An 8622-nucleotide genomic window follows, 5' to 3' on the forward strand; every position below is an offset into this window, starting at 1 on the left:
TTTTATCTTGTCGCATTTATTTTTATACATGTATTTACTTATGTGTGTGTGTGCACACACCCACAGGAATGTGAGTTGCACCGTAAGAGTTATGTGGGGGTCAGAGGTCAACTCACAGGATTCAGGTCTCTCCTTCTATGATCAAGCTTCAAAGAAACTTCCTCAAGTGGTCAGACTTGGTGGCAAAAGGTGTTTACCTTTACATGGTGAACTATCTGCCTGAATTTCTGCTTTTCACAGTAAATCTTGGAACACATTGTTTTCAAAAATAACAATTTGTGAGCAGGTAACCCTCACCATCTTTAGTCAACTCTTGTGCTGTTGACACTGCTGTCTGTGATCCCAGATACTCAGCGGTACAGGGGGTTCATGAGTTCAAGCCCAGCTCAGTGCACACTGTAAAACTACATTTCAAAAAACTTTTTTTTTTCCTTTGTTCAAAGTAGAGCAAAGTTGCACTTGACATTCTGTGTATTTACCCTTACCTACAAGGGTTTACAGAGTGGAAAACTATTTGGTTCTCATGTATGATCTGCTCATGTCAAGGGAAAGGACGTTTTGTTCAGCAGGATAGAAAGACTGAAGCAGACCAATGTCAGAATGAGGGTGTACTGAGGCAGACCTGTGTTGATTTAAAGTAAGACAATGTTGTTCACTTTTCTGTTTACCTGATTCAGACACCCTGTTTATAATCCTAGACCTAAAATAAATTAGTCTCTTTTCATAGCCTCTATTTTCTCTTTTTTTTTTCCTTCAGAAAATCATATTTTCTCTATTTTGGAATGAAACAAGATACTCTTTGGACCATCCTGAGACCTTGACATGAGCCTGCCAGTCAGAGACTTTCTCTAATGTTTCTTTGCCCTGAAATGTAGTCAACACTTAGGGATGATGGTTCTTCTCCGGGAGGTGCTCCCCCCGGTACTCCAGCACTCTGGAAGCAGAGCGAGTTCCAGCCCAGCTACATAGTAAAATCCCGCCTCAGCCCTTGACAAGTGACACAACCAACTAAAAATAAACTACAGCAGAATACAAAGCAAGCAAACAAATTAGAAACAAAGAGGTTGTCATTATCTTGTTCAATGACAGCATTTAAAAAAGTCTCTCTTCTCATTTTCTCTTCAAGATAGCGTCTACTTTGTACTTGAGACTTGCCTTGAAGCTGCTATGAAGTCCAGGCTATCCTAAACTCATGCCCGTTCTGCCTCAGTCTCCCATGCGCTGGGGTTATAGACTTGTAATATTGTGACCAGCTCTGATACAGTTGGTTTCTTACATTTTCAAAATCACAGCATAGGGAGTTTCGATAAGCTTGTGGGATAGAAGATGTCTCCGTAAGATATAATGAAAGAGCAAAAGGATATATTGAGTTAGCATAAGGAAAAAACAAATAGACGCTTCCTCCAAACAGAATAGAAGAGTGTGAAAAGCCACAAAGATAGTGTAGGTTACTGAAAAGAAACATCAATAGAGCCCCAGCCAGGTGGCCATCCCTGGTGGGGGAAGGGAAATGAAAGCCTAGTCCGAAAGGTCAATCAGGTCACTCTGGTGGTAAAGCACTAAAAGCCCTACCCTCAGGATAAGCCCGTAGGCCTGGAAAGCCTCAGATCCAGTGGCTGGCTTTGGCGGAAAGAGTGGTCCTCTAATGGATGGGCCAGCCATGGATACACTATAATTTTGTATGACTCAGACGACAGGGACGGGGGTTCTACCCGAAGAAGGAAACTGTTGCTTAACGCTGAGTTTCCCTAGGGTCCTGCATACAGAGATGACCCCAGGAGAGGGAGAGTGAAGCTAACTAGTCACAGTTCCAGGGAGTGACTCAGCCTCTGGAGGCACCTTTGGAGTGTGGGAAAATTCCATGCTGATAAGCCAAAAGTGAAGGTAGCAGGGGGGTCGACTCAGGACGTAAAGAAAGGTAGCCTTGTTCTCAGAGACAAAGAGATTTCCCTTGATGAAACAGAATGAGTCTGGAGTTTGATGGCCCTGAGACTGAAGGTCAGGGTGTGGATCAGCTTTTGCGGCCACCTATCTGTCCCTTATGGGGGTAGGGGATAACTGTTTCAGCTCCACTTGGATTCTTGACACTCAAGCGGTACCCCTCAAGCCAATCAGAGGTCCCGAGAGTACAAAGACTGGTCCTTAGTGTGTACAGTTTTCAGGGATTTCATTTTCTCCCATTTGGGAACGACCTTCTGCTGGAACACTAACCGTCCACGGGAATTCGATCTGGGGAGTCGCAAGAGGAAGAGACTGTCCAGACTACACTGTAACGGCAAGTATGGCCAGGAGGGGGATAGGCAAGGAAGGGAAGGTGCTCCAATGAGCACAACTCTGGCAGACGTGGACACTTGCCCAATACCCTTGCAATAACAACAGCATAAACTGTAGGAACTACGAGCCCACAAACGTGGCTGACCCCTCCCATGCATTTTACTGGCAGCCTCGAGTTTCCAAGGATCAAGAGAGAAGCTGAGTCATCACTATCTTGTAGTCCCTCCTTCCTTTCTTTTACTAATACTTTCAGCAGTATTTTAAATTTATTTTATTAAAAATCTTTGGGTTTTTAGATTATCTTTGTGCATTTAATGTTTACAGATTTTTCCCATTACTGGGAGATATTTTTCTTTTTCTTACTTTTTATAAAGTTCTTTCTTTCCTCTTCCTCCTCTTCTTCTTCCACCTCTTCCTCCTCTTCCTCCTCCTCCCACCCCTGCCTTCTGTTCTTGTCGTCTTTTCTTTTCTACTATACATTTAGTGGTTATTTTGTCTTTGTCGTACTGTTTTTAAAAATCCACACTTAATTTTTTTGTCACTTTCTTATGTTTACCACATTTTGGTTTTGAGCTTTTTACATTCTGTGTTTATAATGGAGCTTTCTGGGGTTTATCTTATTTTTATTTTTCCTGACGCCTTGCTCTACTCTCTTGCCCTCTAAAACACTCTCTTCTCCTCCTCTGCTTATTTTCTCTTGTATTCATTTATTTTGGTTTTGGGTTTGCTCTTTGCCTGCCTTCTCCCAGCATTTCTCGAGTCCATTCACTGCTTCCACATTTGCTCTAAATAATTTTTAGGTTCACAGTACACTATATTAGTTTTGCCATTTTCTGTTTTGTTTTATGGATATTAGTGATATGCTATTGAGTTTGTTTTTTTTTTTAAGCATGTGTCTTACTTCTATGGCTTGATGTTCCTTGTATTGTAGTAGTTTGTTTTATTTTCTGTAAATGGTATTGAGGCTTCAAAGACAGGCTGTTCAACAATAAGCATCCAAAATAAAACCAGAAGAACCATCCACACCATCAGAAATGCAAATCACAATGAAACACAAGACTTCAAAACGGATGGATGACCTCAGAGATGACACAGACAAATTAGGAATTCAAGTAGGACCTGAAGAGGAAAACCTCTTCTGGTCTTCTGGACTGGAAGAAATGATCAGCAGAACGGGTGAGAAAGTCAACAGGATTGATAGAGAACCTAAAAGTTAGCAAGGAAATGGAGAGATCTGGATAAAACCAAACAGAAGCAATGGAAATGACAACTGTACAGAAACAAACAGACTGAAATGTAAAGTGTAATCAATGAACTTAAGCAAGTAGAAGGAAGAACATCATGGATGAATGGATGTCAAGGTCAAGGACAGGCTGTATCCAAATACAGTAAGAAAATAGGAGCGTGGTAAATTGTCCAAGACTCTGGGATATCATCAATGGTCTAAACTCACAAATCTGTGGAATGGAAAAAGGAAATGAGATGTAAAACTAAAGATATAAAGAATCTACCCAGTTAAATTATAACATAACTTTCTCTCCCTCCTAAAATCTAGAGCAACAGGCAGACATCCAAAGAAAAGCCATTTGTCATCTATCATAATCAAGATTTGGGGGATATAAAGGAAAGAAATAATATGAAAGGTTTCAGGGAAAATGCCAAGTCGTCAATACAGACAAACATGTTTTCATGCCATGAGACACCGTAGCAACAATCCTAAAACATGGCACAGTATATATCATGCTCCAAGAGCACAAAACCTTTCTGCTAAGATTGCTCTCTCCACTGAAGCTCTCTCTTGGCTCTGACAGAGAGGTGGATATACAAGACAAGCACACAAGTCTATGACTAGCAAGTCAAAAAATGCAAAGCAAAACAGAGCAAACCTAAAAACACCCCAAGGGATATTACACACAGAAAAGACAGAAGGTCTCAATCATGAGAGTGCAGAAGAATACATTTACTGAGAGGAGCAGAACCAAAAGGGCTGGCCAGGAATCGGGCAGGACCAAGGCACTAAACCAGCAGACAAAACTGACCCTAAGAGCAGAAGAGGAATGGAGCTAGCAACAATACAACCCAAAGTTACAAAAATTAATACACATCTCTCAGTATTACAGATTATCTCGGATAAAGAGTTGCAAAGTGACCGGCTAGGCTCAAAAACTAGATCCAAGTATCCAATGTCCCCAAGAAATGAAACTAGCAAAACACACCCACAGATTCAGTATCAGAGGCTCTGAGTCAATCAGTCAAGCGAACAGAAACGGAAAACAAGGTGTCATGACTTTTCTGCTGTCTGATGGAGAAGAGTTCAAACAAAACTTACTCAGAAGACATAATGAAGTCCTCATGGCATATTAATAAAGGAAATATTTCATCAAGAACAAGTAGCAAATATAAATACACATACACTGAAAATAGATACTCCCCGTTTTACAAAACAAACACTAATGGACCTAAAAGTTTAGGTAAACCCTGACACACAAGAGGAATGATTTCAGTGACTCAATGACATATCCATAGAAGTCATTTGAAAGCAAAATAAATAAAGGGATCTCATAGTTAAACTGCACTCTAGGCCAGGCACGGTGGCACACACCTAGCACTTGGGAAACAGAGGCAGGCAGAGCTCTGAGTTTGAGACCAGCCTGGTCTACAGAGTGAGTTCCAGGTCTGCCAGGGCTACACAGAGAAACCCTGTCTTGAGAAACCAAAACCAAACCAAACCAAACCAAACCAAAACCAAACTAAACCAAAACCAAACCAAACCAAACAAAACCCCACAAAACCACGCTGTAGACTAAATGCCTTCTGATATATAGAGTTCAATCCAACAGATACTCAATATACATCAACAGCCCCTGGAACCTCCTCTAAAACAGACCTCATTCTACATCCACTGGTGTTTTACCTCATGTCTGTCTGTGTGAGGGTGTCAGAGACCCCCGAACTGGACTTACAGACATGTGTGAACTGCCATGTGGGTGTTGAAAAACTGAACCCAGATTCTCTGGAAGAGCAGCCAGTGCTCTTAACCACTGAGATGTCTCTCTAGCCCCAAGAGAACAGGTCTTAACAAATAAAAGAAAATCAAACTAATTTCTTGTATCTTATTGGATCTTACTGCAGTGAAACTAGAGATCAATAACAGAAGAAATCACAGAAACTACAGTAGTACCTGAGGCTGATGACTATATTCAGGAAGGACCAGTGAGCCATTCAAGAAATCAGGAAGAAAAATTCTTAAAACTAAGCAAAAATGAAAGCACAGCCTATATATGTGGGATTCAGTTAAAGGAGTCCTTATAAGGAAAGTTTATAGCTGGAGTACTTATATTAAAAACATCAGTGTGATGGCAGATATATGACCAAGTGGAATATCTCAAAGGCTCAAAAACAGAAAAAAGAAGCCAAAATCCAAAGCAGTAGACAGCAAGAGATAATAAAGATGTGAGCAGAAATGAGTGAAATGGGGACGAGAAGAACATACATAAAAATCAACCCAAGAGTTGCTTCTCTGGATAAATAGACAAGATTGTCAAATCCATAGCCAAACTCAACAGAGGAATGGGAGAGAATGATCAAATTAATGGCATTAGAGATGAAGAAAATCCAGAGGATCATTAAGAAAAACTCTGACCATTTAAATTGAAAGAACTGTAAAAACCTATCTATATAAAAAAGAATAAATTCCTAGACATGTATTACCTACTAAACTTAAATCAGGAATATATAACCACCTTCTAAAGACCTATAATAAGCAGCAGGATTGATGCAGAAATTAAGTCTCTAACAAAGGAAAACTCAGGACTGGAAGGCTTCACTACTGAATTCTTCCAAGAAAAGCCAAATCTAAATGTCCTCAAACTATTCCATAATTAGAAAGAAAATCAACACAACCAAATTCACTATATGAAATAAGCATTACTTTTATATCTAAAACAGAAGATAGCACAAGAACAAAAAAAAGAAAACTGTAATTTCCATGATGAACATACATATAAAAATTGTCAATAAAGTTCTTTAAAGCTTAAAGCTAGAGCAATACCTCAGGCAGTTCTGCCTTTAGTCCTATTCCCAGGGGATATAGTGCTCACATCTTGCCTCAGGCATTGACACACATGTGGCATGCATATACACATGGATAGAAATAATAAAAAACATTTGTACACTCTTGAAAACTAATTTTTTACAAATGTGCATTATGATTATACATTATGGTCAAGTTTGTCTCATTCCAGGAAAGCAAGGTTGGTTCAATATACACAGATCAGTAAAGACTACGCAGAACATAATTATCATTTTATTAGATATAAATAAGTCCTTTAACAAAGTTCAACATCCCTTCATGATGAATAGTCCCAAAGAAACTAGGAACAGGAGGAACATGTGTCAACATAGTAAAGGCTACGTATGAATAACACACCTATAGCCAAAAGTGTACTAAATGGAAAAGACTGTAATCGTTCCTCTAAATCAGGAAGAAAACAAATATGCTACCTCCATGAGTCCTACTCAATACAGTGATTAAAGTCTTAGCTAAGCAAAAGACAAGATAAAGAAGTGAAGCGGACATGAATAGGGAAGAAGGCACATTGCCTTTTTGCAGACAACATGAGCCTATACCTAAAAGACCCAAAGTCTTCACCAGAGAACACCTAGACACAAAAATTACTTTCATACAAAGTTGAGTAGCTTTTCTACATGCAATACTGAATTTGCCAAGGGTATTAAATCAAGGGGAAAGTCCTAATCACAATAGCTTTATAAACTAAATAAATTTAGAACTAAACCTAACCACCCAACCAAGGAGACTAAAGACTAATAAAGACTTTAATACTTTAGTCTCTGAGGAAAGAAATTGAAGAATACACCAGAAGATGAAAAGATCTTTCACATGCTCATGGAGTGGCAGAAGTCAGTCTGGAGAAAATGGTTCCATTACTACAAGCTATATAGAAATGCAATGCAATTCCATCAAAATTCTGATTGGCATTCTTTATAGAACTAGAAAAAACAACTCCAAAATTCCTACAGAAGCACAAAGTCCTGCAGTAATCAAAACAGTGGTAAGCAAGGGCAACGCTGGTGCTGTCACAACGCCTGATCTCATACTGTACTACAGAGCCATCGTAACAAAACCAGTACAACACCAGTGCAAAACCAGACATGTAGACCAGTGGAATAGAAGACCCAGAAAAATCCACACAGCTATGGCTTCATGTTTTGACAGAGATGAAAAATACATACTTGGGAGAAAAGACAGCCTTTTCAGTAAATGGTACTGGGAAAAACTGGATATTGATTGTAGAGGAATAAAACTAGATACATATCTTTCTCTTGGCACATACACATGTGTGCACACACACATCAGTGAAAAATGCATCATAATTGTACTCTCAGACCTGAAATTTTGAAATTGCTTCAGGAGAGTATTTCAAGATACAGACATGGGCAAGAACTTCACAAAAAGGTCTCCAAAAATACAGAAAACAATCCCAAGAATTGACAGAGGGGAGTACAGAAATTAAAGTGTTTCCTTCCCAATAAGAGAAACATTTGCCAAAGTGAGGAGGTAGCCCATACAATGGGGGAAAAAAATCTTAGATAAATGTATACTAGACAAGGAGCTTATGTCTAGAATATATGAAGGACTGCAGAAATTAAACATCAAAAGAAATTGTTCAAGCTGGGCAGCAGTGGTGCAATCCTTTAATCCCAGCACCCAGGAGGCAAAAGCAGGCAGATCTTTATGAGTTTGAGGCCAGCCTGGTCTACAGAGTGAGTTCCAGAATGACCAGAGCAGCACATAAAAGCCCTGTTTCGAAAAACCAAACCAAACCAAACTAAGCCAACCAACCAAATACCCCCCACACCCCAAAAACCCAAAACAATCAAAACCAGCAACAACAAAACTCATTCACTCAAACAGTTGGCTAATAACCTGAGTAGACAACTTTCAAAATTTTAATTGCCTAATTAATGTTTGAAAAAATGTTGAACATTCTTAACCATGAGGGGAATGCAAATTAAAATTGCTTTTGGATCCTATCTCACCCCAGTCAGAATGATTGTCATCAGGAAAACAAACAGGAACAAATACTGGTGAGGGTGAGGGGTAGGATACACTCCTACACACTGCTAATGGGTTTGTAAACGCCAAGAAGCCACTATAGAAATAAGTGTGAAGGCCATGTACGTCAGCTACACAATTCCAAACACAACACATCACACACACACACACACACACACACACACACACACACACACCAGAAACACTTGCACATCAACGTTTATTGCTGCACTGTCATTCATAACTAGGGAGTAGAAACAACTGGGTGTCCA

Source organism: Mus pahari, chromosome 1 (assembly GCF_900095145.1).
Source record: "Mus pahari chromosome 1, PAHARI_EIJ_v1.1, whole genome shotgun sequence".
Taxonomy (NCBI): domain Eukaryota; kingdom Metazoa; phylum Chordata; class Mammalia; order Rodentia; family Muridae; genus Mus; species Mus pahari.